Here is a 14,424-nt window from a genome sequence, read left to right as displayed (position 1 = left end):
CAATGTTGCATAGGCCAAACCGTTGCTGTTGCTCTGCTATATGCTGTATTATATGTATTTAGAGGTTGTTCAAAGCATGCCTACCAGATAAGGGGCATCCAAAAATATTACTAATACTTATATTATATATAGGTACATATGGCCCCTTAACCAATCCCTCAATAGGTTTTAAGTTTGCCACGTAGGATGACATCATAGCTAACGTACATTGAGGTATAAAGCCTTTGTATAATCAAAATTGAAGTGTGAGTGCTTGGATTACATTTCGTTGTTCGCCAGATTGACCTATTTTATTTGAGTTGATTATAAAGTAGTACTTTGACATATTCTTTTAGTCTGTCCGTTATTTGGGTCTGAGATCAATTTTGGTAATTCCAACTAACACATGAGATTCTTAAAGGTTCTAGTGCACTATCGACTACGTTTGCCATTAGCCAGAAGATCGTGGAGCTTCCTGTGGAGAGCGGCGTGCAATACACACAAGTGAAAATAATCTGTAGGCAGGTGCCCCTTTGAAGAAATTCCTGCCCAGTTCCCGCAGGTGCCCTGCGGACTGAAGGGGAACTGATTGATTGGGGAAGAGTTGGTGGTGAGGGACTTGAGCTGAGCAATGGATTTAAGTAGAGTATAGAAAGTTGCAAACATAATGGGAGGGACTGTATTGAAAAATACGTCTATAAGTAACTGGATTTTTGGGGATGAAAAGAAAGGAAATAGATACTTCGATTTGCACTAAAACTCCAAGTGGGGCTATGATTTAAGGATTCCAGAGGCAAGGCCAAAACGAAGAGTGCATATCAAACTCCAAAATGGGGTAAAAAAGTTAGATAAGATACATTTACTAGAGATAATAAAGGGAGGTTTATGCAAAACATTAAAAGTGCCCATCTGTATGGGGTTATAAAGATGTCAGTGGAAAACGTTTATTGTGTCTAGACTAGGAGATATAAAACGATCATCAGACTTTTAAATCAAGAGATTGACATCCATCAGGAGGATAGAAACCAAAGGAGAATAATAAATAAATAAAGAAGAGATTCTTAAAATGGCAATATTAAAACAAGATAGTAAACATTGATAGAAACTGTAAATGAAGGTATACAAAGAATATCATTGCATAGATTTTTTTTAATTGTCTAAAAACTTTTTTTTCTGGTAAGGAGCAATGATTGATGGTGCTTTCTCAAATCAATTAGTGTGGTATATTTGATAAAGTAAATAAAAGTATATAAAATATGGGAAGTATTGACAGTCGAATTCGATTTGTCATCAAATGCCGGTCAAGTGGCACAGCGAGTAGAGCGCTCGCTTTGGCATCCGTGCAGAGCCTGTTAACGCAGGTTCGAAAAAGCAGCGCTCAGATACCCAAGGGTTTGTAGTGCTATATAAATGCCTAATTATTATTATTATTATTATTATTATCATGGGGGACACTCCCTTTTTACATCTATGCAGGACACTGCCAAGATATACATCCAAAATAAGGCAGTATCACGCAGAGTGGGTGAAGGGCACGTCTAATAAAACACTTATACCGTGGCCTCAAGAAGACTTCTTGTCAAAAACAGTATTGCGACATATGACAACATACTCGCAGGCTACATATAAGGAGAAGAAGTTATAGAAAAGATTGGCCATTTTAGAATTATAGAAGATGTACCAGAGTGAGAAAGAAGATCCGCCTGAGAAGGAGTGGATGCTTACTCAGCATAAAGGGGAGGATGTCACACCTTTGGCTCCTCTTTCCCCAACTGAAAACAAGAGCATAGATACTGAGAAGCAGGGATTTTATCCTTTAAAGGAATTGAAAGCAGTGGCGGGGTAGGTTAATCCGACATATGAGCACTCCCCCCCCGCTTATAACAGTGAGGACAATGTGGAAGAGAACAAAAGTAGAGAACACAAATATATGTCAACACGCGATGATAGTAAACAGTGTGATGAACGAAAGGACAGATAGAAACAGATAGATGAAGAAGCAAAGAGACAAAGAGAAGTGAAGGACTAGGTTAAGGAAGTGATGATAATACAGAATGAATGGATGGGAGGAGAGATATTACTCAAACTAGATGACAAGGGCATTGATGGGGTTAGAGAAACAGAAGAGTGGGAAAAGAAATAAAGAGAACGAGAAGAAGCATACAAGGAAGAGAATGAAAAAGATAGGAAGCAAAAGGAAGAACAAATAGGGTATGAGGCAAGGAAAGAAAAGGAGAGATTAGGAAAGAAAAAACTAGAGGAGATGTAAACACAGAGATTGAAAATACATAGGTTGTAAAGAAGGCAAGAGGAAGAAGAGATGAGAGCGATGAGAAGGGAAGAAGAGATGAACAGAAGTAGACAAGGGGATGAGGAAATAGATTATATATTTAATAGAGGCATGATGCCGATAGAAGTATAAGAACAATGGTAAGACGAGAGAGGGTCCCAACAGCCCAGCAGGGAGCTTCAAGGGATAATGAGGATACAAACATGGGCTGACCAGTATGAAGCAGAAAATATAGGGAAGAGGATTGGTGATTTATAAAGGCAAATTAGAGATGAAGATGGGTATAAAACCAAAGAGACTGTTGAAGGATCTTTATCGAGGGAGACAGGATTAAGGTCTGATGATGTAATAACAGATGAATATAGCACGCTGTCTTTAAGTAGATTAGATCTTGATGATGTCGAAAGGGATGAAAGCCATACAAGCTTGGGCATAATGATGTCAGATGAAGAAAGGGAAGAAAATGAGAAAGCGCGTAGAGAGGGCGCCATGCGTTCTTTTTTAAAGACTCAAGTGTAGAAAAGGGGGTAAAATGATCAGACTTAAAGGACCCATAAAAACCCACCAGAACCAACACCATACAATGAGCGACCACAAGTACGATCATGCAGTGCAGGGGCTATATCCCTGCTTTATGTAAGTAGATTAAGGTCACTGCGAGGACGGGGATGTACAGGCTAAACTAGCCCCACCTGGAAAACAAGAAGTGTAGGTGGGTATGATTAGGGCCAGGATTTACACAATTCCTGTTATTAGAGAAAGGCGGAGGAAGACCACAATATATACTGTGGTCGCAAATAGACAAGGATAATTTGAAATGTAAATTACCTAGTGTGACTTCAAGTGCAGAAAAATGGATTTGAGTTAGAGAGATGACATCAGTAATGATATTAGCAATAGGTCACATAAAAGGCCTGCTAGCAGCCATTCTAGGGGAGAGGGCTGACGACATTTGGAGACGGGCAGGGTATGCGAGTGTGACTGCACAAAACATGACACATGATGGAGCGCCATTTAATAATTGCAGAGCAGATGTATGGCAGGCACTCAGTGTACAATATCCTGATACATCTGACATGGGTGCGATTATGACTAGGAAAATGGGTGATGATGAAGATCCTGCTGGCTTTATTCAAGATATTCAAGAGTGATGGCATCTCAAGACGAGAGAACCATGGGATAAAACAGTGGCATTATTTTACCACATTTTATGGCAGGCACTACCGAGCCAGTGCCACAGCAGATGAAGAAACAGGTAGCGATGGAAGCAAAGACATGGCCTGAAATACAGTTGACTATTGTGCATCATTGTCGTTTGTTGCAGGAGAAAAATAAGAAGAAAGCTGAGAGTAGAAAGCAGGAGGAAGTGAAGTTAGTTCAGAAAAAAGTGTCAAAATTTGCATGGATGGAGAGGTATTGACAAGTGGTGAAGGTGTGACAACACAAGAGATACGAACAGAGCAGCAACGCAATGTAGTGTACCCTATGGATCAGAGTGGGTACAATGTATGCCCACGAAGGAGAGGGAACAGACGTAGGGGAGAATGAGGTGGATTTCAAAACCCTCAGGGAGAAGGAGGATTTAATGGCGGACAGCCGTAACAATGTTGGAATTGTGGAAGGATGGGACATATAACCAGAACATGTAGAAGTAGAGGGGACATGCAGCAAACTTGATAAACTCTGGGAGATGGGCTATGTTCCACAATGCAATATATAACCACATGACTATTACGCACAAGATCACCCACAGAATCAGACACATGCACCGCAAGCACAGCAAGCTCCATTACAAATGAAACTGCCAGAAGGGCAACCACAGCAAGTGTCTATGCAAACACAACAGATACAAACTCAGCAAGTGCAGACACAACAGGCCATGGTACCATGATTGAATTTGAATACAGGAGTCCCGCAAGCACCGACACCTAGAATTGGGAGTGTGACCATGATAGGATGAAATCATTTCATGAGTACAGGGATACATTTATATCCACAATAGGACAGCCCACAGAGCGCTCTGATGTGTTCAGTATTCTCAGTGACACCAGACCCCCAAGAGCAACCAAGGTAACAATAGGAAGCAAGACATTTTCATTTCTTGTAGAATGACTCATCCCTGTGTTTGTGAGGGGAAATATCCAATGTCATTCATTGTTATGCTCACCTGATCTCTGCGGCGGCATTGGGGTATGGTTGCAACCCTCCCGGGGGGAGGTCGCTCGGGTCCGACTTCACCCTCTGCGCTTATGTGGTGACTGGTGGTTATAGGTGATGCTGCTCGGGACTGCTCCAGCGTGGAGAAGAGGGGGCGTGAGTATGCCAGCTTGTGTGCCTGATCACCTTCCAGACCCCTTCTCCCAAACCGTGGTACCCGTGGGATGCGCTGTCCCTGGAAAAGCTCACCTGTTGATTAGTTTTGGCGAGCACTCCGTCCTGCTGCTTCTGGCAGGGGCGCTTGTATGATCTGGACCGAGTTCCTTCACTGGTCCCTTGCACGTGGTAGTCCAGTCCTGCTGCGACTAAGCCACTATACTTCAGGTAAGTGTTCCTGTTTGCCTTTGTCTTTCCTCGTCTGTTTTTGTTGTATTGTAAAGTTTGTTGTCTTGTATTGCTGTCCGTTCCACATTTGAAGTTTTCTCTTTTGCTTTCTTCCCTTCCAGGTGATGTTGCTGGCCCTATACAAAACTTTGAGAGACTAGAGGGAATATTTATCTGGACCTCTTTAAGACAACCTTCAAAGCTTCAAAAGACTAAACATACCACACTAATGCTTAAAGGGTTCCTTGCTTCTCCAGTACCTTATTCTGACTCAGTCATGCATGTCATTAGATTACAACATACTCTTTCCAAACAGTTTTTTTAATCAAAAATATCAATGTATTTACTTTCAATAAAAACATCACTAAAATTGCATTCATAGTTTATCTCTAATACAAAATATTGCACTCATGTCTAATATCAGTTATTGTACATTTGTCACTAGTTTTGGCACTGTTGACCACAGAAAAACCTACATAATACTCTGTTATCTAATACGATAACCTTTGTTTTTTATGTCCTCTCCTATCCTCACTGGGTACTCTAAATTCCCCAATGCAGCTTTCTATTCATTCACACTTATGTCATTCATACATCCTTTCATTCTGCAATCCACACTACCCAACATGTTTCTTTCCTATATCGGTTTTCACAATTCCAGGAAATTCTTCAGGGGTTAATATCAGTATAACAACAGTCTATCATGTAGTGACCATTAGGTCTTCTTATGTTCATTAGACTTCTTGGTCAAGGCTCTTATGTTCAACTCCCATCTGTTTCATTTCTGGGCCAGAAATCCAAAAGAAGGTATAGATCTTCCTAAACCAATGTGCATCACTGATCATTGTGTCCTGGGCCAAGTTCTTCTTAGTAATGGGATCAGCAAGCCTTTGATGAGCAGTAGTTAGAGAGGAGGCCAGAAGAGCAACATCGGAATTTCTCTTTCCTTCAGATGCTGACCCAACGTTCGGAAGCACCAGACGAACCAAACATCTGAGTGATGCAAAGACTTGAGACAGATCCTGTGACTGCTGGGCTATGTATTCTAAAGCTATGATCGCTACATTCTCCTGTCCATTCCCCAAGGCTATCTGGGCAGCTAGGCTTAACACATTGGTTGAAGTGTCTTCGTATGGATTAACCTTCTCTTCTCCATCTGTTGCGTTGGCAGCAAGCTTTCCCATGGACACAATGACATCCGCAGTTTGTCAAGATGATGGCGATGCAGATGGCACAATGCTCTGTTCCTCTGAAGCTTGGCGAGGTTCAAATCTATTTGTCCAGAAGAATAAAAGCTGAAAGAGTAGTTGTACCATTGCAGTGCATCAGTATACTTCTTCTCCTCAAAACGTTTGGCAGCTCGGTCCCAAAAGACGATGTGCAGCTGGTTCAGAATTTCAGTGGACAGCTGTTTTCCAGTGTAATGACCTGTGATGATGTCCTCAATTTTCTGCTTAGCCAGTAGTTCCTTTCCTCTCTGTAACAGTAGCTCAATGTGGAGTAACTGGGCCCTAGAAAGGTCAGGGGATGACTCAAAACGCTCACACACCGACTTCAGGAACTCAAACCCCACACATTCCCTTCCATGCTCCAGAAGAGGTTTTGCAGTGTTCAAGCAAAAGTGTAATGATACATCGTGGCGACGAAGATCCACAACGGCTGATCTGACGACATCCTCTGGCTCACCGCCCTTTAGCAGAATTTTAATCTTCAGGTAAAATCCGGCAGGATGCGCATTCTCCTCGTTAGCCAGGCATATTGCATATACAGCCTTTTCCTGATGCAGCTTACAGTCCCATTCCAGGTACACAGTGGCCAGAAGCCGCAGAACTTTGGCCACCAGACAGCAAAGTATCAACTGGAAAGTACTGCTTTGCCCGCTCGCTCGAACGCTGAGAATGTTGCTGGCCCAGCAGAAGCTGCGGAGCTCGAGGCATTAGCCGCAGGGAATGAGGAACGAAGCTGCAGCGGTAAAGTAGCTGGTAAATTGTCAACTAGGGTGTGCGCGGGGTTCAAATGCGGCGCGGCCCTAGGACGGATATTCTAACCTTGTCTTACTTCTTCTTCACAGGGTCCGAGGTCGTGGATGTGGTGCTGCGGTGTCGGGATCAAGATCAATGGATGTCAGGAGATGAGTCTGCAGATGAAGCGATGAAGCACCGGTTTCCTGGAGGTGAGATGCAGGAGAACGCCTGGTTTCAAAGGTAAGTAAAGTGGTCCAAGCAGCGTTGAGCGTCACGTTGGACGCGAGTGCATAGTAACGTGAAGCACCGGCCTTAAGGATGGAGCAACTTATATAGCTGAGCTTCTGAAGCCACGCCTACCAGGTTCAGCCTGCCTGCCACACCCTGCCACATCTGATGAGTCAGCACATGAAGGCCAGGTCTAGGGAGCCACACCCGATGGGTCAGCACATGAGGATGTTCTCTGGAATAAAAAAGGCTTTCAGCTCCTGGAAAGTTCTTGTAAAATAAAAAGCAATCCTGCACTGAAATAAAGTGTTCCTGCTCACATCTCTATATGATAGTGTACGGGAGGGAAAGCCCAAATACAGCTCAGGACAAAGGGCTGTCAGTGACAAAAGAACACAAGGGGGGTTGTCCTGACTGGAATAGTCAAAGCTACTTGCAAATTATTAGGATGCAAATAAAATGTGAAGTGTATCTGAACCTCTGTTATCTTTCTTATTTGTACATATACAGGGGCAGGATGGGAGAGCACCAAGGAGAAAGAGTATGCCACAAATACTTTGTTAATATGAAATTAGGAGAAATTATAATTTATTATTTTCACTCCTCAGTCTAATATTTACTATTCAACAAACACAAATTGCATAGATTCATAAGTAATACAGGGATTACATAATACAATTCCACAAAACGAAAACAGATTGATGCATAAGTGTACCATCAGGTGACATTCTAAGAAAATGAGCCTATATACACACAAATGACTTGACATGTTTAGTGCATTTCATGTTCTTCTCATTGAGCACCATTAGATGGTGATGAAAACGTGTACCTCTATCTAATAGGACCAACAGTGCATATTTGTTGTTGTAACAGTGGACCTTGAATAGGTTTAACAGAAGCCAGGCTAGAGGGTGACCAAAATAGATCGACGTCATAGACATAAATCAAAGCCAATTGTAAAAATGGGACCTATTGGACCCAAGGTGGAGCAGGGTCCCTAGACGTTTCGGCTAAACAGTAGATCACAGCCTTCTTCATGGATCCAAGGTTTGAAGAACCCCTATAAGAAAGGAAGGGGTGTTTATAGTTAAAACACCTTATGTGATTATAGGGCATGGTATACAAACAGACTCCAAAAATACAGTTAATAAAATTGCATACACAAGTATATAAAGATAAAATAAGGACGCTCTGGTGAACTCTAGTAAACTCATGTTATTGGTCATGTACTGACCTTACATAGGACAAGGTCCTGGGTACTAGCCAACTGGCTGAAAAGAAGTTCCAGTGGAAGACTAGTGGAGGATAGTGCTTGCTTCTTAGAAGGTGGAGCTGAAAAGCAGGAAAGCAAGTACAAAAGAAAGATAAGCTCATGCGTGGGGGGGAACCCCCACGGTGTAGTTTCTGACGGGTGAAAAAACAGGCTGGCAGGGATAGTGTCTACGCAGTTACCTGGAGTCGCAAGAAATGCCCCCAGCGCCTGGGCAGTCAAGGTATCGAGGAGCCCGAGTGGCCGGTTACTGAGACTGAAGGACCACGATGGACTGGGACCGTTCGAGTCTGTGGGGTAAATACCAAGGACAGATCAAGTCTGTGGCAACGTTAAGAAAAATAAGGCAACACAACTGGACACCCAAAGATGGTAAGGGGAGCGGTGCACTAATAGCTAGTGCCTAGGCAGAAAGGAGAGACTTCAAGTACCTGTATAGTGCGAGCTGCAACAGACGCGTTCGATTAGACGTTCGGTGTAGCACAGAGTGAAGCTGTGAACGCCGTGTAGACCCGCGCATGCTCAGATGTAACAAACTCCTGGATCACTGAGCATGCGCGTAGGGAGAAGTGCACTTACAATACTATGATCGCGTGGAGGCGGACGATCCAATTATTTCAAAGAACGGAACATGGATATATAAAAGTTCCGAGTACCTGTATAGTGCGAGCTGCAAGAGACGCGTTCGATTAGACGTTCGGTGTAGCACAGAGTGAAGCTGTGTACGCCGTGTAGACCCGCGCATGCTCAGATGCAACAAACTTCTGGATCACTGAGCATGCGTGTGGGGAGAAGTGCACTAACAATACTATGATCGCGTGGGGACGGACGATCCAATAGTTTCAAAGAACGGAACATAGATAAATAAAAGTTCCGAGCTGCGGCATCACCTAAGATAATAGGCTCAAAGGGCCAACGAAGGGCACTGTGATAGACATGCTGTAACGCGCATGCCCAGATGTCACTAGCTACTATCTCTTCACGCGAACGCGTGGGAAGTAGTAGCCTAGCAACAATAAGTTCGCAAAGGGCCAAGCATACCAGGGACAGGGTTGCCTCTGTGCCTATGACACAGATGGTCCACAGCAAAGGCGGGTCGGGAGGCCAATAGCTGTCAGAGGGGCAATATATGTGAAGCCCGAGGTGATCGTGCGGGAGGGGCTACTTATGCCCACAAGGAATCATAGGAGGCCCCCTACGGCGGCATAAACAGGTATTTAAGAGTGGTGGTAGGGTTCTATTTCATTAAGACCTGAGGTAATAGATTGAAGTTTAAATATCCACCAGCTTTCTTTGAAATTAAGAGAGTTGGTGGTGTTGCTGGTATTATGTACTTTATCTGCAACCCACCACATGAAGCTGTCTGGGCTATGTTGCAGTTCCAAGAAATGTGAAACCAGAGGGGCCGCCATGGTTTTACAACGTATTCTCGAGCGATGTTCCCCAATTCTTTTATGTACTGGTCTGGAAGTTTGACCCACATAGCGTAATTTGCATGGGCATTCTATGATGTAAATTGCATTGCTGGTCTTACAGTTGGAAAAATGCTTAAGCTTCCATTCCTTATTGCCAATCATAAAGGAATTCATTTTCTTTGTCTGCTTGCATGCAGTGCAGTTACCACATGGGTGGTGACCATTCAACTCTCTCAGGTTCCATAGGGTGGATCTAGTGCTTGTTTTGGTTATTCTGGCATGCGTAAGTATGTCTCTTAAATTCTTGGACCTTTTAAGAGCCATTCTTGGCAGCGGTTCCTGGGGTAGGCTCAGTTGTATAAGTGGCCAGAATTTTCTAATAGCTCCTCTGAGTTTAGTAGTACTTGGGCCAAAAGTGGTGACACATGCCATGATGTCTTGCTGGATGTCCCGGATTTTGGGTGTGAGGAGCACTTCTCTTGGTGTAAATCTTGCTCTCTTCTGGGTGTCTCTATAGAGTTTTTTGGGGTAGCCTCGAGCTTTCAATTTGGTTGTAAGGGCTGCTGCATTTATTTTGAACTCTTCTGTATTGGTGCAATTTCTGCGTACTCTGAGAAACTGGCCATAGGGCAGGTTGTTTCTTAGGTTGCTCGGGTGATTGCTTTTATAATGAAGTATTGTGTTGCAATCAGTTTCCTTTTTAAACATAGTACATTCCAAGGTGTTGTTCCTTGGTCTAATAGTGAGGTCCAAGAAGTTGATGCTCATGTTACTACTGTTGATAGTAAATTTGATTTCTTCCGTGCAGTTGTTGACCCATCCAAAGAACTCTGTGAGGGTAATGGCCTCTCCTTTCCAGATAAAGATGATATCGTCAATATATCTGTGCCACAGCGTAATGCTGTCAAGGAATGGATTACATGTATTAAGGACATAGTTATATTCATATTCTGCCATGAATATAACTGCCATACTTGGAGCGAAGGCTGCCCCCATGGCTGTGCCGCGAATTTGCAGATAGAAAGTTTCTTCAAATTGGAAAAAGTTATTCATAAGGGCCAGTTCCAATAGTTCAACTATGAAATTAATCGGGACTCTTGTTTGTGACATGTGATGGGTGAGATGGTGCCTGATGCAATCTACCGCTGCTTCTTGGGGGATGCTTGTGTAGAGGCTATTAATGTCCATGGTCACTAAAATATCTTCTGCAGGATTAAATGGTTGATGTTCAAATTTATTTATGGTTGCCATGGTGTCACGCAGGTATGTGGGAGTTTTCTGACTCAAGGTTTTTAAAAAGAAGTCAATAAATTGGCAAATGGGTTCAAGCACTGAGCCACATCCTGACACAATGGGTCTGCCCGGGGGTATAGTCTGATTTTTATGAAGTTTGGGCAAGGCATAGAACGCCGGTGTGCGTCCCTCCGAATTGTTGAGAAAGATTTCTTCTCTGTCTGAGATCCAATTATTCATCATGGCAAAGTCGGTTGCCTCTTTGATCTTCATTTTGATTTCTGCTGTAGGGTCCTTTCGAAGTTTTTTATAGTTGTCCTCTACATTAAGTAAAAGCATCACCATTTCCTTGTATTGTTCTTTGCTTTGGACAACAACCCCTCCTCCTTTGTCCGCTGCTTTAATTACAATGGAAGAGTTTTCTGACAGTGATTTAAGAGCTTGTTGTTCTCCTTGAGAGAGATTGTTTCTTTTATGTGGAGGCGTAAGTTGGACTTTTAACATCTCCTGCTTAATGCATTTTTCAAAAGCAAGGACCGATGCTGGCATATCGTTGTCACTGGGAAGAAAATCAGATTTTTTCCTTAGTCCTGAATCTACTGCTTCTTGGGGGCTTTCTTTGTCTTGAAAGAAGATTTTTCTTCTAATGGTTCTGTAGAAGTGAGAGAGTTCTTGATCAAGTTTGAACCAGTCAGTGTGATTCGTGGGGACAAATGACAATCCTTTGGATAGTACAGATTTCTCCTCTTTGGTGAGTACATATCCTGAAAGGTTGAAGATGGGGATGGTCTCTAAAATCTCCTCCGTCTCCTGTTGGGGTTCGGTGTTCTCCAGCGTGGATAGTTGAATGGAGGCATGGGGTGGAACTGCGGAGGGCCCCAGTAGCCTCCTCTGGGGTCCTCTGGTCCTAAAAAAGGGAATCTCGGTGGCTGTTGAAAATTGCCGCGGTTACTTGTTCTATCAATGGAATTAGCTAGGTCATCATCCGATGATCCCGAGCTTGATGTGTTCCAGAAGGAAACTGTTTTACGTCTGTTCCTTAACGGCCCTGATTGATTACGTAATCTTTCTTTTTCCTTTTTCTCCTTGTAGTCTACTGATAAGTACTGGTATACGAGTTCAAGTTGGAAGTTTCTAATGTCTTTAGCTAGTTTTTTGTGCTTTTTCTCCAGCGTGTTGCTCATAAATGTATCCATTGTTTTATTTATTTCTTTCAATTTATCACGGGCGTTTTCCAGACTTTCGTCATTAAGGAATTTGATCTCTTGTTCTTGAAGTTCTTTAGAGATATCTTGGTGTATTCTTCTGGCGGTGGTAATCAAGAGGACCATAAGGTCCCTGCTGCATTTAGTTGCAATTTTGCTAAAGCCAAGCATATAGTCTTTGTCCTCTAGGAATAGAGCTGGTTCATTCCGTACTTGCAATGCCATGGGTACTAGGTTCGCTTTAAGGTATTCTCTTAAGAAATGGCCGTGCACTTCCGTTCTGAAGCAGCGTTTTTTTTGGTTGAGTAGGTCCTCTCCTAATGCTGTGGACGCTAAAATTTGTTGAGCACCCTTTATATTGAAGAGGATGGGTCCTTGAATGATTTCTAAGATCTGTTCTTCTGTGAAGCTAAAGGTTTGATCCATGGTGGATTACTGGATACAGAAAAGAAAAGAAGCAGATATGGAAGTGACTAACACTAGAGAGTGAGACAACCAGAGGGAGTCCTGGAACAAACAGGTACGGGTAAGTGTAGCAAAGGATAAAGTACGAAGGGAAGGTCCCTATTATAGCAAACTGCTATATCTCAAACATAGTGTACGGGAGGGAAAGCCCAAATACAGCTCAGGACAAAGGGCTGTCAGTGACAAAAGAACACAAGGGGGGTTGTCCTGACTGGAACAGTCAAAGCTACTTGCAAATTATTAGGATGCAAATAAAATGTGAAGTGTATCTGAACCTCTGTTATCTTTCTTATTTGTACATATACAGGGGCAGGATGGGAGAGCACCAAGGAGAAAGAGTATGCCACAAATACTTTGTTAATATGAAATTAGGAGAAATTATAATTTATTATTTTCACTCCTCAGTCTAATATTTACTATTCAACAAACACAAATTGCATAGATTCATAAGTAATACAGGGATTACATAATACAATTCCACAAAACGAAAACAGATTGATGCATAAGTGTACCATCAGGTGACATTCTAAGAAAATGAGCCTATATACACACAAATGACTTGACATGTTTAGTGCATTTCTTGATCTTCTCATTGAGCACCATTAGATGGTGATGAAAACGTGTACCTCTATCTAATAGGACCAACAGTGCATATTTGTTGTTGTAACAGTGGACCTTGAATAGGTTTAACAGAAGCCAGGCTAGAGGGTGACCAAAATAGATCGACGTCATAGACATAAATCAAAGCCAATTGTAAAAATGGGACCTATTGGACCCAAGGTGGAGCAGGGTCCCTAGACGTTTCGGCTAAACAGTAGATCACAGCCTTCTTCATGGATCCAAGGTTTGAAGAACCCCTATAAGAAAGGAAGGGGTGTTTATAGTTAAAACACCTTATGTGATTATAGGGCATGGTATACAAACAGACTCCAAAAATACAGTTAATAAAATTGCATACACAAGTATATAAAGATAAAATAAGGACGCTCTGGTGAACTCTAGTAAACTCATATTATTGGTCATGTACTGACCTTACATAGGACAAGGTCCTGGGTACTAGCCAACTGGCTGAAAAGAAGTTCCAGTGGAAGACTAGTGGAGGATAGTGCTTGCTTCTTAGAAGGTGGAGCTGAAAAGCAGGAAAGCAAGTACAAAAGAAAGATAAGCTCATGCGTGGGGGGGAACCCCCACGGTGTAGTTTCTGACAAGAAATGTACGGGTTAAAAAACAGGCTGGCAGGGATAGTGTCTACGCAGTTACCTGGAGTCGCAAGAAATGCCCCCGGCGCCTGGGCAGTCAAGGTATCGAGGAGCCCGAGTGGCCGGTTACTGAGACTGAAGGACCACGATGGACTGGGACCGTTCGAGTCTGTGGGGTAAATACCAAGGACAGATCAAGTCTGTGGCAACGTTAAGAAAAATAAGGCAACACAACTGGACACCCAAAGATGGTAAGGGGAGCGGTGCACTAATAGCTAGTGCCTAGGCAGAAAGGAGAGACTTCAAGTACCTGTATAGTGCGAGCTGCAACAGACGCGTTCGATTAGACGTTCGGTGTAGCACAGAGTGAAGCTGTGAACGCCGTGTAGACCCGCGCATGCTCAGATGTAACAAACTCCTGGATCACTGAGCATGCGCGTAGGGAGAAGTGCACTTACAATACTATGATCGCGTGGAGGCGGACGATCCAATTATTTCAAAGAACGGAACATGGATATATAAAAGTTCCGAGTACCTGTATAGTGCGAGCTGCAAGAGACGCGTTCGATTAGACGTTCGGTGTAGCACAGAGTGAAGCTGTGTACGCCGTGTAGACCCGCGCATGCTCAGATGCA

At 43.1% G+C, this 14,424-nt stretch overlaps 1 long non-coding RNA gene across 1 annotated transcript; it reads right to left on the bottom strand.

The window, feature by feature from the left end:
- Positions 1–12,969: 12,969 nt before the first annotated feature.
- Positions 12,970–14,166, bottom strand: LOC138452563 (uncharacterized). Its single transcript, XR_011260221.1, has 4 exons — positions 14,100–14,166; positions 13,851–13,958; positions 13,622–13,719; positions 12,970–13,447 (listed from the first exon to the last, which is right to left on the bottom strand). It is a non-coding gene; the product is annotated as an uncharacterized lncRNA (long non-coding RNA).
- Positions 14,167–14,424: the final 258 nt, after the last annotated feature.

Source organism: Ambystoma mexicanum, chromosome 4p (assembly GCF_040938575.1).
Source record: "Ambystoma mexicanum isolate Mex_15411 chromosome 4p, UKY_AmexF1_1, whole genome shotgun sequence".
NCBI classification, from domain to species: Eukaryota; Metazoa; Chordata; class Amphibia; order Caudata; family Ambystomatidae; genus Ambystoma; species Ambystoma mexicanum.
This window is presented reverse-complemented; position numbering and strand designations above follow the sequence as displayed.